At 36.9% G+C, this 19,757-nt stretch overlaps 1 protein-coding gene across 2 annotated transcripts in view; it reads right to left on the bottom strand.

Annotated features, from left to right (window-relative positions):
- The window catches only part of PCDH9 (protocadherin 9), a 699,593-nt gene that overhangs the window by 320,567 nt on the left and 359,269 nt on the right, over window positions 1-19,757 (bottom strand). The gene's annotated exons all lie outside the window — the stretch shown is intronic.

Genomic DNA, 19,757 nt, shown 5'->3' with positions numbered 1-19,757 from the left:
ATGTAGTAGAGATTTTATATTTCATGCTTTTGAAACATCACAACAACTCAGAAACGTAATCTACCAGCAATATAACCTGAAAACTAGGAATAGGTGTGATGAAAAGAACAAATCCTTTTTAAAAGTCAGCCACCTAATCCTGATCTGTCAACAGCTGATAGATTCATGCCAACTTCCATTCATTTCTAGGACTTAAATTTGTTTGTTTTGCTATGATCTATATCAAACAGCCAAGCTATTTTAAGATGTACTTTAGGATGGAAGAGTCTCAAATCTCATAGTTGTACTGACAGCTGGAAACTGAGAAGGACAAATACTGTACATGGGTTAATTCTAAAAACAAAAAAGGACATTAACATTCAACATCTTAAGTGAGAGAAGTGTGAGAAAATGTCTGTTACTGTGTTTTCCTCGTGCTTCCAGAGTTATATTAAATTTATCTGCAATGTTCCTATAGTTTTAAAATAAAAGAAATAGTGAAAGCAGAGAAAAAATTAGGAAAAATGGCTATGTAAAAGTTAAAAAACCTGCTTTTCTCTACAAAAACACATAATTCCTACCACAGAGCACCCCTGATGAAAGTACTTTCTTGATTAATATGAATCAATTCCTTACTCACATCACCAAAATTATAATTTGCTCATCTCAACAACTGAAAAGAATAAGATACTGTCATTGCATTAGATGCATTGAAGTCTTAAAGTAATAAAAGTTGATTTTATTTCAAGAGTTCTTTACAGCTTGGATCACCATAGTTTTTGATGTTCTTTTGTATTACTATTTTTCTTTTTTCTTCTGTGCTTGCCTATGTCCTTTAGTAGACTCTTATAATCCTGATAGTTTGTGTCCAAGAGCCCAGCGGGCATATAAGGAAAAATCTGTAATATTTTTGATGCAGACCAGAAATCACATTTACAATTTGAGTGCACCACTGTAAAGGACAAAAAGGGCTTAAAAATGTCTTTAGCTTCTAAGGAACAAAAACATTTTCCAGAATGGTGTACCAAAGATACTGAACTGCTTTAAAATGCAACAGAATAGGGTTTCAATTTGTAATGTGGTGTATTAGGGGTGCAAGAGAAGCTCACTAAAATCACTGTTGCTGTTCATTTGCCTTCAGCTGATTTGGGATTAAGAGTTTTGGAGGATTTTCTTAATATCTGGAAGGGCCAAATACTAATGGTAGATTTATTATAAATGACTGTTGATTCCTGTAGTCATGAATTCATATCCTACCTCCATTGTGAGCAATATGTTAAAGTATTTTGATGGAGTAAGATTACTTCTCATCTTCAGGAAGAAACCAGAGCAAGTTCCACAGAGATTTTAACCACAGGGACAGTATTCTTATAAATTGCAAAGATCACACCTTTGAGATTCTCTGTATTTTTTACTTTCCAAAAGCATAGGTTAAGACTGTATTACTCACCTCCAAAAAAGCCACACTATTTACACTTCTGAGTCTCATATATATCAGAAACTACAATGCATATAACCTTGCATAAATATTAGTCAGTAGAAAAGTGAACACTGCAGTGCAGTAAAGCTACTGCTAACCTTGTATTGGTGAACTTGTCATAACAATACTGTATCAAAGGCATGACTTGTTTTGATTCCCTCAGCTTTTACTAGACACACTAGGTTGATTAATTTTAGCGAGTCATAACTCCAATTAAACTCCATTAAACGTCTATAACAGAATAAGAATGTTAGACATTTACTTCAGCTACTCTTCTGTTGTGGTTTAGCCGGCAACTGAGCCCCACACAGCCGCTCGCTCGCTCCCCCACTGGTGGGACGGGGGAGAGAATCAGAAGGGTAACGCTCGTGGGTTGGGATAAGAACAGTTTAATAACTAAAATAAAACAACAATAACAAAAATGCAATGGAAAGGAAAACAATGAGAGGCGCAAAACCTGGGGCAGGGAGATGGGGGGAAGGGGGAATGAACCACTGAAACAAACAGCACGTGACGCAGCCGATCGCCACCCGCCGACCCAACGCCGCCAGTCCGAGCCGCAACTGCCCCCCATGCGCCAACTGCCCCATTAATGTACTGGTCATGGCGTCACATGGCATGGAATGAACAGCCCATTGGCCAGTCGGGGTCAGCTGCCCCGGCCGTGGCCCCGCCCCTCCCGGCCCCCTGCCCACGTGGCAGAGCGCGGGAAGCTGGAAAGGTCCCTGACCACCACAGGCACTACAGTGAAAAGAATTAACCCCTTCTCAGCCAAAATAAGCACATCTTCCTGCTCAGACCAGCACCTCCCTTGATGGAAAAATATGAAGAACTTTCTATTTGGCAAACTGAATTCTAATACATGGCATAATCATATCATTCATTACAACTGCAAGCTTATCTTATCAGTTGTCTTTTCCCACCAAAACACTTAATGTTCTATTACCAAGTACTTAAATTCTTCCAACACCGAATTTTCATTTCAGCCTATCACGTTGGACAGGCGGGAGAGCTGGGCCAAGGGGAACCTCATGAAACTCAAGAAAAGCAAGTGCAAGGTCCTGCCCCTGGGGAGGAACAACCCCATGCACCAGTACAGGGTGGGGGCTGACCTAATGGAAAGTGCCCCTGTTGAGAAGGACCTGGGAGTGCTGGTGGACAACAAGCTGACCCTGAGCCAGCAATGTGCCCTTGTGGCCAAGAAGGCCAACGGTATCCTGGTATGCATAAAAAGGAGTGTGGCCAGCAGGTTGCAGGAGGTTATCCTCCCCCTCTGGAGTACTGTGTCCAGTTTTGGGCCCCCCAAAGGGACAGGGAAGGACAAAGAAGGACAGGGAACTGCTTGAGCAAGTCCAGCTGAGAGCTACAAGGATGATCAGGGGACTGGAGCATCTGCCTTATGAGGAAAGGCTGAGACACCTGGATTTGTTCAGCCTGGAGAAGAGAAGGCTGAGGGGGGATCTTGTCAATACTTATAAATATCTGAAAGGTGGGTGTCAAGAGGATGTGGCCGGACTCTTCAGTGGTGCCCAGTGATGGGACAAGGGTCAACGGGCACAAGTTGGAACACAGGAAGTTCCACTTAAATATGAGAAAAAACATCTTTCCTGTGAGGGTAACAGAGCAGCGGCACAGGCTGCCCAGGGAGGCTGTGGAGTCTCCTTCCCTGGAGATACTCAAAAGCCACCTGGACACATTCCTGTGCCCCCTGCTCTAGGTGTGCCTGCTCAAGCAGGGGCGTTAGACAAGATGATCTCCAGAGGTCCCTTCCAACACCTGCCATTCTGTCATTCTGTGATCTGCTTCTTTAAAAACAATGGAAGAGCCCAAGATTCTTTTCGCCTGTTGGCTCAAATATTTTAAGAAGTCCTCTGCCTTAGTTCCTGATCATCTGTAGAAAAATTTTTTGATCCCGTTTACAGGGAAAAAAAAAAAAAGAAAAAAGGAAAAAATCATATCTAGGCTCTTCTATTTCCCCGTGTACTAGTAAATGAATGAATTTGTATTCAGTCTTTATCCCATGACATACTGGACAGACACTACCATATACAACTTAATTAGCTCAATACTAATTTATAAGCATTTGCTTGTGTAGGCTATATGATCTTTTTCCATCAGCACGCTTATGCATTTTATATAAACCTTCATCAGAATTATATAAAAGTGAGCCATAGGCCTTTAACTTAATCGTTTATTGGCCTGTCAGTTCTAGCAAGCTGGGGATGATTCAGAAATAGGATGAATGTTTTTGAGGAAGTATAATTTCCTTAATGTTGTAAAGATACCATTAGCTCAAGAGGTAGGGAAGATTTCTGTTTGTTTGTTTTATAAATTCTTACTTTTACATTTTTGTTTAAAAGAAGCCAGGTAAATGTAAAAATCATGGATTCCAAGTTGTTTAGAGACACTTACCATCCTTCCGATGATAGGATGAGGAGGATTTCTGCAAAAAGACCACAGTCTAGAAGTGACTGCACATCTTTCTACTCCTTTAAAAATGGCAAAAACAGATGCATGTGAAAATACAATTCTGTGATATAAAAAAAAATGAATATTCAGAGCCTGCTGAGTGCAAAAAATAAATCACTCTATAAGGTTAAAAGAACACTGAATTCTGGGAAACTGATAGAATACAAGCTACAGCACAGATAATCATTAGGCAATGAGAAAGATCTGGCAAGATTTCTGTAACAAAATTAATGCTGATAACGCTGCATCATCAGTTTAGAAGTACAAGTGGGATTCAGGATAAAAAAAGAACCATGTCCTGTTTAAGTACTGACAGAATATAATACCATATGTTGAAAAGGACACTATTAATAGGCCAATCTTCTCTGTGAGACAGAGAAATACAGTTTAACTTACATAAGCTGCAAGATTATTTAAATTGAGGTTAAAACTTTGCACACTAAAAAAGCATTAGATGAATTTATTATTTATATATCATATATATGATATATATAAATAACAGCCTTAATTTTTAAGGTAGAAAGGTATAAGTAAAAAGGCAATTCCTTGAAACCAGTTGTGCTGGTTTTGGCTGGGTCAGAATTAATTGTCGTCCTAGCAGCTGATACAGTTCTGTGTTTCGGATTTTTGCTGGAAACAGCGTCGATAGTACAAGGATGTTTTCCTAACTGCTGAGGAGTGCTTACGCAGAGTTCAAGCCTTTTTCTGCTCCTCACCCCACCCCACCAGCGAATGGGCTGGGGGTGCACAAGAAGCTGGGAGGGGACACAGCCGGGACAGCTGACCCCAACTGTCCAAAGGGATATTCCATACCTTATGATGTCATGCTCAGTATATAAATCTGAGGGGGAAGAAGAAGAATGCACGGGATGTTTGGAGAGATGGTGTTTCTTTTTTCCCAAGTAACCATTTTGTGTGATGGAGCCCTGCTTTCCTGATGATGGCTGAACACCTGCCTGCTGATAGGAAGTAGTGAATGAATTCCTTGTTTTGCTTTGCTTGCGTGTGTAGCTTTTGCTTTGACTATTAAACTGTTCTTATCTCTACCTACAAGTTTTCTCACTTTTACCCTTCTGATTCACTGCCCCATCCCACCGGGGGTGGGGGAGCGAGCAAGCGGCTGCGTGGTGCTTAGTTGCCAGCTGGCTCAAATTATATTTTCTGATTATCTATCATCTTTCCACCAACTGAGGTGTATCTCTATCCTTTCACACAATCTCATTATTTTTGTAGAGAGTGTCTTCTGTGATCACTCAGCCACTTGGGACAGTTTTCCCTCTGTGTCTTGACAAGTTTCCTCTATCTACTTTCTTGCTGTTCAGACATAAACTACCTCTCTGGAAAAATAATTATCTGCTACGTTTCGATTGCTTGAGTATTTTTCTGTCTCTGCAATTGTACAAATTCATACCTGTGGCAATTAACTGAATGAAATAGTTATATTATTTACTAATCATTTACAAACTTGCACACAGCACAGGAGCAATTTCACTTCTTGATTTAAATCCCTAGAATAGCTCCCTTAAAACCAAATCAGAACAGACATGCCACATTAATGCAGAACATTATTTGACTACGAAAAATGCAGACATCAGTAAAAGGAAGTCTGCATAACATAAAATCACATTTAAAAAAATCAGTAAGTTTTAAGTTCCAAAATTTGTAACCTGCATTGTCAAACCATTACTTACAGTCTTTCCTTCCATGTCTAGCCCTTCAATCTCCCAATATCTAACTCAGGTCCCAAGAACTCCATCCTAGCCTCCCTATTTAAATTAATTCTTTCTGATTCAGCTGTAGGCTGGTTCTAATACCCACTACATATAAACCATATTTCTTCCCACAGCATTTTGGTTAGGGATCATTTTAAGGACAGGAAAGAGAAAAGCAGCTATCCTGCTGCTGGATATTTCTCATCCTAGATGTACCATATCGTTCAACAGTTCAGATCCAACTGAACCATTCACACTGTTAAGTCAGCTCATTCCATGAGGAATTTCTGAGGAATTTGCTGCAAAACATCATTATTTTCATGTGTTGTTTTTCAAAGTACCAATAAAATTTCAGTCACATCTTCAGATTGTTTTCATAGATAATCAGTTCAAATGCCCAAACATTTATTTTCATATACACTTCATTACCATGTACCCTGAGGAAAAAATAAAAGTACAAGAAAACAAATCAAAACATGTCTCTTCGAACTATAAGAAAGATCAGTAAGGAAAGGACAACAGAAGGCAGAATACAGCTACTTGCTTATGGGATATTTTTAAAAATGAAAACTTAATTAGGACAGAGAACCACTTATTTTATACACTTCTCCAAAATAATTTTTAAGAGTAACAATTTTCACCTGTCTCCCATTTGCAAATGACATGAGGTGACAACAGACACATATATAGAAAATTTATTTATTGTAAAAACACCAAAAAAAAAAAAAACCACCACCATTTCTCCTTCTAACAAAGAAATCACTGTAAATTTTACTTAGTTCAGAATACTGAAAGTGATCCTGAGGAGACTCAGAGTATGCAATCAGAGAAGAAAAAGGCTATTACAGAGTTGAAAAGATCACATTTTCTATCCCTTTCCCCCTCTATAAAAACAACTACACTTGTTTCTATGCTACCTGCTGTCAGTCTAATTTCAAAAACTCTCATCAGTGAAGTTTTCAAAACCTTCCTCAAACCTCTAACCCGGTGCTTAGGCATCCTTACTGTTACAAGATAATTCCTAGTGTCTCATCTAAGTCTCCCTTGCTGATTTTACTCTATTTGTTATGGGCACAGAAGTTTGGTATTGTCTAGATTGAACAACTGCCATTCTTCACAGCTTTCCTCATGGATTATATTTTCTTTAGACATCTGATCATTCTTATAGCTCGCCTGCAGTGAACTCTTTTCAACTTTCTACTCTGGATTGTCACCAATTGAGCCTCATCCCTTCAATTATCTAATATCAGAAATCAAATGCACGCTCTGTCAACCCAATCTTTGTACAGAAAACCTCCAGTGGCAGCATTTCCCTCAAAGGTTAGATTAGAAAAAGAAAATGCACTTCTACATGTACTGCAGTCTGGGTTATTATTGCAGATTGACACAAAGGACAACCTACAATGACTCAGGTCTTGATTGTATTAAGTACAGTATAGCAGTAACACTTTTAATTACTGAAGTGTGCCAATCAGTAAAAGGCTCCAATATATGCACTGTTTCACATACAAGAAAATATTTAATGTTTTTTGACATTAACTGATAGAAATTCCTGGAACACAGGTACTTTTATGTATATATTTAATTTAATAATGTTTTCCACATAGGTTAATTTAAGATTATGAATCAATTTTGCATTAAGAAAAGGGCAGAATGTATAGGAAAAGAGAAAAAATAATCTGGAATGCTGGAACAGGTTGCCCAGAGAGGCTGTGGAGGCCCCATCCCTGAAAAAATTCAAGGACAGGTTGGATGGGGCTTTGAGCAACCAGATCTAGTCGAAGACGTCCCTGCCCACTGCAGATGGTTGGACTAGATGACCTCTACGGTCCCTTCCAACCCAAACCATTCTATGGTTCTATGGCATCATATTATTGTGGACGTGTTTACATGTATTCCATACGTGCAATTTTGGGGAGACATGTATGTGTATTCTTCAACCAAAGGTGTTATTGCGATTTGCATGTGCTGTGTGCACGGGATTTCATAGCAATGCAGCTCACAGCTGTACTTTACTAATTATATCTAGCAGACTCACATACTGTGGTAACAGGGAATCTAGCACAAACAACTACCTTGCAAGATTATGTAGGTCTTATCACACCCAGTACGGAGTGAATGAATTGAAAGTTCGGTTGAGTACGTCTGCAGGAGTCATCCCTTTGACTGCAGTTCTGACATACCCATGAAAGGATGAATAACTCTAGGGACTAGTTATCAGTGCTGGGAGGTGTATCTTTACATATGAAAAGGACTTATTGAAATATATTAATCAGTTCTTCCCAAGAGTTAAATTAGCAACAGATAAAATGGATTTCTCATTGTGTCAGTAAATGCAGTAAATTTGGAAGCACAGGTACTTTGGTGATTCTGTCACGTTCATGGTTTCCTTCAGTCCAACTAAACACTGAAATGTTGACATTGTTGTTCTTCCCAAATCTGTCTCTGTATCTTATTTTGGAAGAAATATTTGCAGTTTACCCAGCCTCTAGAACTGCAGCAAATTGTCAATGTTTTTGCAGATATGTTTCCCAATTTCCACTATCAGCCCACTAGACCGGAAATATGCACTTTATTTATATGATTTGCAGTTCCTTACGCTCCAGTATTTTCCTGTATTTTAAATATCGTGGACAATTCTACAGATCTCATTTCAAAACTATGAAGCTGCTTTAACTTAAAAATCTCTTTGTTTACATAACAATAAAAATGAAGCAGGCCCCTGACATATTTTCTGCATATGATATAATTTTCTTGCCTTCAAGATACTAAATTAGTTAGAGTGTCCCTATCATTGGTTTAATAAAAAGTTAGAGATTTTCTGTATTTGTGCGTGGGTGCACAAATGTGTTTCATGTATGACTTTCTAAAGATGTCAGCCTTAATGAACTTGAGCAAGATCTTTATGCGTGTTTATATATCTTCACATCTATATCTATATATAGAGAGCTATATATATGCTTACACACACATCCCGCAATGAATAAAAGACCAGCAATTCATTCACAAGTAGCACATAATTATTCTACTTTACAGCATATCCCACACTAGAGATCGTTACGAAGTTATAATGTCTCGTATTTAAGTGACTTTTTTTTCTTTTTTTGACTACCTGGTAATTCTGCTGTGTCATTTTACATTAAGCAGAGTTAAATGAAAGTGGGAGGTAAAATAGCAAAAAAGTTATAGAATTACATACGAACACACATGTGCATAATAAATATATATGTGTGTGTATGTTTGTATGAATAATCAAGGAATAATTCCTGAATGAGGTATTCTTGGTACTCACTTTTTTTCGCAGAACGTTACAGTATTTCAGAGATCAAAACCTTTAAATGCATACAAACTTAGAATATCTTTATGGACAGCAGCACATCAGGAGTTAAAAGAATTATTGGCCAGAAAGCTTTATTCTTTTTCTTTTTTTCCCCTATTCCCACAGCTGGAAGAAAACTGCAGAGCCATCATCTTGTTTAAAATGCAGAGAACATAAGTACCTATTTTATTTTCTTATTCAGTTTTCTCCATAGTTATAGGTTATTTACAGCACATTTTTGTTATTCTCATTATCCCTAGCTGTATACTGTGACAGTAAGAAACCTGCTCACAGTCCCCATGATGCCCTTCTATTGTACCTATATATACCTCACTTGGCCTTTCAATTTAATCCAGCACTAATGTTTCCTTTCCAATGCTTCTCATTTTAAATGAGCTTGGGAAAAGTTGTTTCTGAAACAGCGATTTAGCTCATTTTCTGGGCCTAGAGGAATATAGTTAACTGATTTATTGCCCTATGGATTGTGTAATTGTTGCAAAACATGATGTATTCCCAGAACAGTGATATCAGTATGTCATTTTGAAAATATGCCTCCCAGCATGCCACTGAAATTAATGAAGCATCATTAAATAGTTGCAGTTCTTAAGCATGTTGTACATTCCAGCATACAAAGAGTTATTGACAAACTTCAAGATGTCAAGAGGTAATATTTGTCAAATCAAATCTGAACACAAAGAATAAGAAATTATTGGGTTGACTTAATGCATGCAAGTAATTTGGGAGTCACCATACAGCTATCACAAACTAGATGAAACCTCCCCCAGCAAATTTAGGAAAACTCACCCAACTAAGGTTACTACTTTCAAAAGACTACCTTGATAACAAACAAGCAAAAAAAGAAAAAAATACTAATCCTTCTCTAATAACTGTTTATAAGAATCTTTCAGAATATATATACTCAAGTAGAAAGAGGTTGTTCTTATTATCATTTGTAATTTGCCAAATTAAAAGACAACATTTTCAAGATCAGGTAGTAAGCATTTACAATAGTCTCTAAAATTCAGATGTAGATGATTATATAAAATCATGGTTTAAAATATATTAAACAGCTCCTATTTGAGCATAATTCTGAAAATTAAGTGACAAGAAACAATTTCCAGAGCTGGTAAAATTAAATTACTTGAAAACTACATTCAGATTTGGGAATCTAATTTTTACCAGATGTTAAATGTTATTCTTGTGATGTAATCTGAGATGAGAACGCAATTCATACTTCAGCCAAAGCTCATTAGCTGTCCGAAGTGCCACACACTGTTCAGTAATGTGGCTTGACTATGATCAAGTCAGCAATCTTCAAGGAAAATGAGGAACAGGGAGATTCATGGAACTGTGAACTCAGCCATACACTCTGACAGAATTAAGAAGGAGACCAAGGCTCCAAGCTTACCTCTAGAAATGAAATCTAACTTCCTAATCATGAGAATGCTATCCTGGACATGTAATTTTAGCTTAGCCATCTCAGTTAAGCACCTCTTCTAAGCAGAATTACGATACACACGTTACGGGATAGGTTTTATGAAAACAGTTTGGTTTTCTCATGTGGCACAGATTATTTGCCCTTAGAACAACAACTTTCTTTTAATGGTCTATTCTTGGTATTGGTCACTGATGGATACCAACAGTAATCTCCAAAATAATTGCTATTTATGATCTTCATTTTCTGAATCAGTTTATTTCAGCAGTGCTTAAATGGAGCATGCTCAAGTTTTCATGCCAACAGGCCAACATTCCATAATATGTCATATTTTTGTGTACAAGGTACTTACTAGTCTCCATCTGGCTGGTATTCTAAGAAATATTGGAAGCATTAATAGTCTGTCTTTACTTATGCTAGACAAATGGCTGGGAATTTATTGATTGAGACTTCTTTATTTCATATAATGATCTGTCAATCAAAGTACAAGCAGGTATTCTATTATGGTTACTAAGTACTTCATTAACATTTCATATTACTTACTGTTCTTAAACTACAAGAGCAGCAAACAAAACACCTTGAACGGCTAGAGACACAGTAGAGAATGGACGTGGGATATGTGAGAAACAGTAGCAACGAATAAGTGTTGCAGGCAAGTAAATATTGGAGGCAAAACATATATACATAAATCTTGAGATACACATTGATAAATGTTTATATTCACTTTTCTGTTTATGGTATTCAGGATAACTGGGCTGCTTAACTTTCTCTTTGAAGAATGTAAAAAAAATATTTAAATTTGTATAGTGTTTTATTTATCCTACTTTTCTGCATAGATGTCTCACTATCACTGTTTAATAAAGAGGGGGGAGAACGTAAAATCATAAAAAAACCCTTTCAATCAGCCTACACATAACTGGTTAAACAAATCTACCTGAAACAGTCAAAATTTTGTGGATTCTGTATTGATCAGATGACTAATACCACATGAAGGAAAAGGTTTACGACAACAATTCAAGAATTGAAATTACAAATAAAAAACAAATATCTGCATAAAACAAATATTCCCATTTGCTACATAGTGTCAAAAGCAGAAGGCAGAACAGGTTTTTGCATGTAGCCTGATGACATACAAAGCAGTCACCTCAGCAATAGTCTCTAATCAGTTGCAAGTACAGATTCCACCTGTATGGAATCTAAGTATGGAATTTAAGTATGATAACTTAGATTAACAGCATCTATTTTAAAAAAGAAAACCAACAACAATAATAATCACCTTATAGCTTCTGATTTTTCAGAAAACAAAGCATAAGCTTCCAAGCTGTACAAAATCATGTCAAAATAGCAATAAAAGGTTAGCAATTTAGAGATCTATCCTCTTTGATCCAAAGTAATATTTGCATGAATTATCATAAAAACTCTATTACTTTAATTCACTGTTTCATGACAACAGAAAAAAAACACTATAAAACAAAACCACATAATGTCATCATAATTCCTTCCTTGTAAGAGGTACATTCGGATTATAATGGTAGGTATGAATCCAAAATACCACTTGGAAACTGGGTGGCTATGAAAGATGTTCTTAGAAGAACTCAAATATAAAGCTTGAGGATCTTTATTTCATTAATTTGTAGAATTTGAACAGTTTTAAGTTCTACAAAATTATTGTCCAAAGAAAACTTCCATTTGTATAGTGAAAGGCTAACACTGAAAATCTCTATCTTATTAAATGCGGGGGGGGAAGGGGGGGCGGTAGGAAGAGAGGAAAGCAAATCATTCCACAGACAAAAAACCTTTGGTAAGCATGGTAGGGTTTTTAATTATCTCAAACAAGGAGAGTGCTATAGTTCAGCTACCAGCTCTCTACTGCTATATATTTCACTTAGGTGGCACTCATATACCAGGTTGATGGACGGCAGCCTATAGTAAATAGTTTTGGGTAGATTTAGTGCTCACCTTCGCAGTTATAAGTCTAAGATTTTGAAATGGAAAGGGGCTTGGTCCTATACTCAATTGGTTATGCACTGGCTAGCTGTCAGCAAAAGGAAGTAACCATCCATCATCTTCAATGGGGAGCCAAAGCAAGAAAAATCTTAATAATGTTCTGACAAAAACAGCAGGGAAAAGGCAGTGTAATTTTGAGATGCAAGAATGATACGCAAATCCTTGATTTTTATCACACAGGGTATCAGCAGAGAGAGTTATTCACATCTGGTGTAAAGGAGAACTATGCACTTTTTAATTTACTCTTGAGTCTTACTAGTTTGAATACCTCCTAGCTCATTTTGAAAGGTAAAATGACAGCACTGAACTCTGACCAGGACAAAATCATTTACCTAGTAAAAGTTCAGTTGACTGGGAACATTTGAGTCATCTTAATTTGACTTTAGAATTCAGACAAGAAAGAATGACAGCTGTCCAGCACCTCAGCATAATGATAATGATTTCTTGCATTGAATTAATAGCAATGAAACATGCCTGATTTCAGCAGCTGTTGGAAGCAGCAGGGTTGCTCCAGTCAGAATAAAGAGAGACTTCCACCTCCCCAGATAAATGCATTCAAATCAAACAGTGCATACCAACAGTCAGCAGTACCCTGCTCTTATGTTAAGAGTGATTAATCACATTGCTGATTGGTTCTCAACTGTCTTCACTTCTACCCTCGCTGTGGACAAGATCACTGAGCTGCTCATTAAAAGAGCTGCACATGAGCTGTAGGAGGAAGGATGGTGATCCCTGAAGAATTATTATAATCAGTATGAGGCCTTTTCAGCACTTTATATAAGCTTAACTGAGGTCAGGTGTCAGTGATTCCCCACACCTCTCCTGAGTCCGATAGCACTTTGCACCCTGCTACTGACAATACTGTCCAAGTAGCGCAATTCAGTTTTATTGGTGGAACGTTTGTACAAACTACAGCACAGGGAAAAATGACGGTTGACTCTATACACTTAATAAGTGGTCTGCAAGTACTGGAATATGTGAATATAGAAAAACGGATAGGACTTGGGCAGATAGTTACGCAATTGTACTAGCTGGATAATTTGTCACAGTCACATTATTTAACCCCTCTTCCACTGTCTGTTGTTTTAGCCTTCCACAAGTTAGACATCCAATCTAAATTACTCATCCAGACCAACCCTATAGACAAAAGCGAAAGATCCTCCAGAGAATAATTCAAGCATCAGAAATTAGATGCCCCGGGGAACATGATTCCCTCCCTTGAGATGCTTGTTTTTCTACCCCAAACATAGATAGACCTGGGATGACTAGTTTTGACCTAGCACCTAAGTTTTAGATGGCTAACTTTTGTGAGAGAAAACAAATTTCTCTGAAAACAAATTACGATTTAAGTCACTAGATTCTTTCAAGTTGTTGACCAATGTATTTCTATTGCCAGTTCTCGGTCTGCAGGCTTTGGTCAGTTTGTCAGAAGTATTTGCGATATGACTGGACATTAGACCAACCTGAGCACATTTGCCAAGTGTAGCGCTGGCCTTAAAGAGACCATAAAGGATCACTGGTATCTACTCTTGGCTGGATTTCTATAAGGCATTGAAAAGGCCCTGTATTGATTGAATTAATTTACTATTCAGCATTCTTCCAGATCACCTTCTGCTCTCTGCTTTGACACATGCATTGGTAGCTCTTAAAATCAGACCTATCTGAGCTCTACTGCTATAAGAAACCTGGCTTCTGAAAACTGAAAAAAAATAATCTACATACAAAATACTGTGGAGGTCACCTCATTAAAGTTTTGCCGTAAGTTACTGAACAGTAACAAAACAGACCGTTTTAAAGGCATCTGTTACTTAGCCACACATCCTTGTGGATTTTGGTCTCTGTAACTCTTGACAGCTGCTTAAGTCATTACCATATCCTCATCAATGTAATCAGTACCCTAAGGCTGCCCTACCTCTCAAATTCACAATCTGCAGTGCTGCTCACTTCAGTGCTTTGGGGCATATTAGCAACTCAAGCTTTTTCTGCTTTGATGTGCATGTTCTGTACCACTGACCCCAAAATATGCAGGTCTAATGAATTGACTTTAATAGTTTTCTTACCCACTTAAATGTTTTTGTTTTAATTGGCTATACTACCATGTGTCCTGAACTACACTGAAAAGTTCACAGCATAGATGCTAATGGTGCCTTTCTAATTACTGCATAATGAACAAAGGTCTGTCAGAGCAATTTCAGAGGTTAGACTTCAGAATTAGGAACCCCATTTTAATAAAAATCAACCTAAAAATTTCACACACTTAATAGAAATAACCTACAACACAAAATAATATTTTTAAACACCTGTTTTTTTTGAAATATTTGTATAAATTCTTCTAGTTACACAAAATTACTCTTTTCTTCATTCCATTTTAATCTACCTGCCAACAGCCACAACTGCAGCTTTACCACATTGTCCCTGAAGTGTACTTAACTTTCATGGATCGCCGCTCTGGGGCTGAACTTGATTTCTCTTTTCATTTACTTCAGGGAGCACTGATAACTGAGGGGCAGGGTCATGCCATCTACTGGCAAGTTTTACATCCAGGCTTGTATGGAGCAGAATCCAATGATTTGTCTCGGAAAACTCCAAAGCTTTTTCAAAGTAATTTTTTCCCAATATTTCCAGTTTCATAGGTATCAGTTAAGATAGTATATCTAGTAGAGACAAAGTGTAGCAGCTGGTCCTGTTTCATCCCCTGTGCTACCTGCTTCGCACATTAATGGCACTAACTAAAACACATTTGCATCACTGCTAGCCTGAAGACCTGAGATCATGATAACATGGTGAAAGTTTAAGATAAGGGTAGATGAAAATGATGGAAGGCCTCTCCATAATGTCAAAAGACTGTGGATTAGGCATGAGCAAGGTCCAATATCAGCAATCTCCGTTATAACTCCAGCTTTCTGCTCATGTTACATCAGGTTCGGCAGTTGGTGAGTAGAATAGTCATACACCTATACCTGATGTTCAGACAGTTAGTATGGTTGCACATTTAACTTTTCAGCCACCAGAATATGTGAAGTTCAACATGAAAAAATGTTGGGACATTTCTCTACCATTTCCACTTAAGAATTTAGATACAATTTCACAGCAATGCTGTGTGTTATCACACTTTTATTCCTAAAACGTAGATACAGCAACATTAAATTTCCTGCCACAGTTCCACCTGGCTACAAGCATTTTTTCCCCTTATTTTTTGGTCTTTTTTTTAAAAAAATGTTTATTAAAAAATTCCCCTTAGAAACTAAAAAGTTACTTTAGTTGCAGAATGTGCAACTAATTATGCATTAGCAGGAAAATCAAGTAACACACAGCTGTCAATAAAATTAACAATGTGGTACCAATAGTTCAATCATACTAAATGTTTTTGGACTGCCAGAAATCCACAGTATATTCAGAACAATTAAAACCTGCACGTACCCAGGGGTTCACCTACATGAGCATTTTGGTTTGAATCAGGAGTGAGTTTTAGAAATGAACACACAGCTTGTGTTCACTGGCTGAACCTTGGTTTACAGCATGGAGAGGTCTGGAACTGCACAAACTGGCTTTCTGGTGAATTCAGCTGAATGGTAAGATGAGCTCCTGAATTCCAGGCCATCCAGCACTGAACCAGACATAAGCCAGACCTAGAAAATTTCTAAAAATTCATAGGGTATAGATGTCAAGACCTCAGCATCAGTTGCTTCACTCTAAAGTGGTCTGTTTTGTCACCCTACTTGATAATATTACATGTAGTCTACATACTTGGTGAAAGAGTAAAATTGCAAACTTTAACGCCTTGCTTCTAGAAAAAAAAAAATAAAAAACCAAAAACAAACTAAAAACAGAATGAGCAGAATGAGGAATGTGAGCAGGGCTTAGGAGGTTTTGCTGGGTTTTCCGTTTTTGTTTGTTTGTTTTGTTTTTAAGAATAAAGCAATGTTTGCACAGAGCAGAATGGCACATCACATCAGCAAAAAATTACTTATACTAAGTTTAGCCACTGGACTTATTCGTTTTTGGTTTGGGTTTTTTTTGTTTTATTTTTTTAAAATAATATTTTATGGTGATTGTTCAAAACAGTATTAAAGTCACTTCCTCCTTTACAGACTTAGCTAGACATTGCTAGAATGACTCCCATCTCTATGGAAGTCACAAAATTACAAGCTGTTACAAGAACATGAAGGTAAGAGAACAAAGATGAAACTCCTGAACTGAAATTTGAAGAATTTCAAACTAAAATCCATACAGTTGCTTTAAGTAAGCAAGTATCTTCAAAGATACAACATACCCACATATACTTTTCCAATTATTTTATGTTAGGGGAGGAATATTAACAGAGAAGCTCTTACAACCTTTTTCTACATTGCCCCTTAAGAAGACCAGCCACTTGTGTCTCTTGTCTGCTTATCACACTGATCCTTGCAAAAGAAAAACACACCAGTGAGGTAAGTTCTTAAACTATGAATTCCAAGTTTTTTCTGCCCACATTATCCTCTAGCAAAAGAGTTGAAAGGTACACGTACGGAAAACGTTGGTCATAGCCCTACCCAAAACCTAAAGAGCAGAAACAAACCTTCAGACCTCCATTTTTTAACTAATATTCAGACATCAGGAAGAGGACAACGTACATTTATTGGCTCTTCCTTGTTATTCTCTTTAGTCACTTAAATACCACTATCTTCTCTATATGGAGACCACCTGACAAATGGTCTCTGCAAAGTTTGAGATGTAAAGGGATGCAATGAAATCTGAGGAAGTTAATTATTTTCACAGTCCTTAATTTCTGATAGAAGAAAAAGACATCTTAACAGCCAGGCACAAGATAACCCAGTATTTTTATATACTTTTCCTCCTAAAAACACAAAATGATGACTACTTCACTACTGCACTACACTACCACCAATTACCGTAGAAAATATATCAAAGCCTCTTCCCTCTATAACAATTATTTCCCATTCTCATTTATGCAACTGATTTAATTTTGTTAAAATGCATGTTTATGGAGACAAGTGTAATCTATGAACAACAATTATGATTATTTTGGTTATTATTTTCTTTCCTGTCTTACTGAATATTGCTTTCATCCGTGAACTTTACTATTTATCCATAAAGAATACTAATTGGTTATTAAGTAATCCTTAAATGGTACAGTGAATTCTGAATGGACAGTTGTTTCACTATCTGTAAAACTAATACAAAGATAAACACTTACTAAACTGCTGCAGGTTTGAAAACAGAACTTGTGCATCACAGGAAGAAAATATTTCAGTCAGTGAAACTGTGTAACACATATCAAATAAAGTTTCATTGGCTGGTTAAATTCCACAGATAAGAATACCACAGATGATCAGTTTTTTCCTAGAAGTGAGTCACAGTTCCAGCGGGTAAACTGTTTGATTTTTTGATGGAATACAGCAAGGGAATATCACTGAGACACAACAGAGGAAAGGACACTCTCAGATAAACCAATATAGTTTTCTGTCACGTAGAGCTGACATAGGAGTGGAGGAGTAAGTGAAATTCCCAACAGTCTTCAGATAATATTCCACTTACTGGACGTTTTTGTGAAGCTTCTATTCTTGCCTGCAGATCCTTGTTATATAAAAAGATTTCACAGGTGAAAGTGAGAAGGAACATACGACTTTATATCCAACTTCCTCATATATGGATTCTCTTAAATATATGCATTAATGAAATACCAAAAAAAAACCCAACTCAAACCCACAAAACACAAAAACCTAATCAAGTGATAATCCAGAATGTGTTTAGAATTACCTCAATTTCAATTTTGTGAGATTGGACCAAAGATAATTGGGCCTTAACATAAAAAACCTTTAAATAATGGGTTTAGAACAAAGGAAGTGTTCACTCTCTCACTTGGTACATATTTACATTTAATTTTCATGCTTAAAGGACTGGCATTCCAATCTCCAAACTGAACTTTAATGCAAGCTGTGGGTAAAGAACATCATCTTCATTAACCAGCAATCAAACAAATAAGAACATTTCAAAGTAGAATTCCCACCCTGCAGGGTTCCAGTGAAAGAAATAATAAAGTGAAATATGGAAAATAAAACTGTTCTTCAAGAAGAACAGATCTAATTAAAAGGAAGACCTAACAACTTCATGGATTAATTGGGAACCAACTGAGATAATTAGACCTCTGGGAGTAAGATTACACCCATCATAAACTGCTTTTTTCACAACTACAGGTTAAGTGCTTAAAGCTTTAATTGGGGGCAACACTAAGAGGAAAGTGGAACTTGCACAGAAGAATTAATATTTGGTGAAGCAATATCCTGAAGTACTTTGGCATCGTTAAAAACCACATTATTATTTTTCCCCAAGTGCGTGGGATTCTTGGAGCCAAGTTGACAACCGTGGTTACAATTTGTACCAATCAAAAAATGCTCACGCTATTATACTTTGACCTATAAACCACATGTAGCTACTCTGTACATTAGTAGTTCAAATACAGTTTCACCCTCTGTGATTACAGTTTAAATGAGCTGTTATTTTAACACAGACATACACCATGATATTTTCCGCAGTCAAGCCATGTCTTTGAAGAGAAATCTACCCTGAGAATACCACACTAAATATAAAAAAAAAAAAAAAAAAGAGAAGAATCTAAAGACCTGGTAAACGGTAAACTGCTGCAAAGAATAACTGCTTCTAAGAATTGCTCAAAGAACTAATTTTAGCTAAACCATTTGAAACAAAAACAATTTAATACCGTAATACAAGTGTCATAGAAACTTTGGCATCCAGCTGATGAATTGTGTGTCCATTAGACAACTTGGAAAGCACAGCAGGAAAGCTTTACTAATACAACACAAAAGGTGGTCAGAGTTTCTGCTTTAATCCCCCTTTAGTGGTAGGAAAACACCTGCAGAAGAAAGAACTTCCAAGTTTCCTAAAAACATCATATATCTTTTCCTAAAAGATTACATTCAAGAAAATTTCTTTTCAATTAAAAATTTTATTTGCATGCAAAATAACCTATTTCAATACTAACTCACCATCCTTATTTTTGAGATTATATACAACAGTTCAGAAGGTTGAATTCTGTAAATGCTTTAAAATACCGTGGAGTATACATGAGATTGGATTTACTGTGATATAACTTTGGTGTAAAACAAGTTATGTGGTCCATAGTAATTCAAATAGTTATTGGTGTAAGTAAATTACCCCTAAAAATCTAATCTAGCAAAGTTTGAAGAATGTTTCTGAGATATGTATTTCAGTGGGTTGTAAACATGTTACAAGCTGCTACTCTGTGGTATGGCTATTTGTTCAATATACTAAAAAGTTTTCAGGAGATCTCAAGCCATTCTTGGATTAAAACAGGAAAAAATGTGTCTAGGATTC

Source organism: Phalacrocorax carbo, chromosome 1 (assembly GCF_963921805.1).
Source record: "Phalacrocorax carbo chromosome 1, bPhaCar2.1, whole genome shotgun sequence".
Classification (NCBI taxonomy): Eukaryota; Metazoa; Chordata; class Aves; order Suliformes; family Phalacrocoracidae; genus Phalacrocorax; species Phalacrocorax carbo.
The sequence above is the reverse complement of the archived record's forward strand: the minus strand, read 5'-3'. Positions and strand labels throughout refer to the sequence as shown.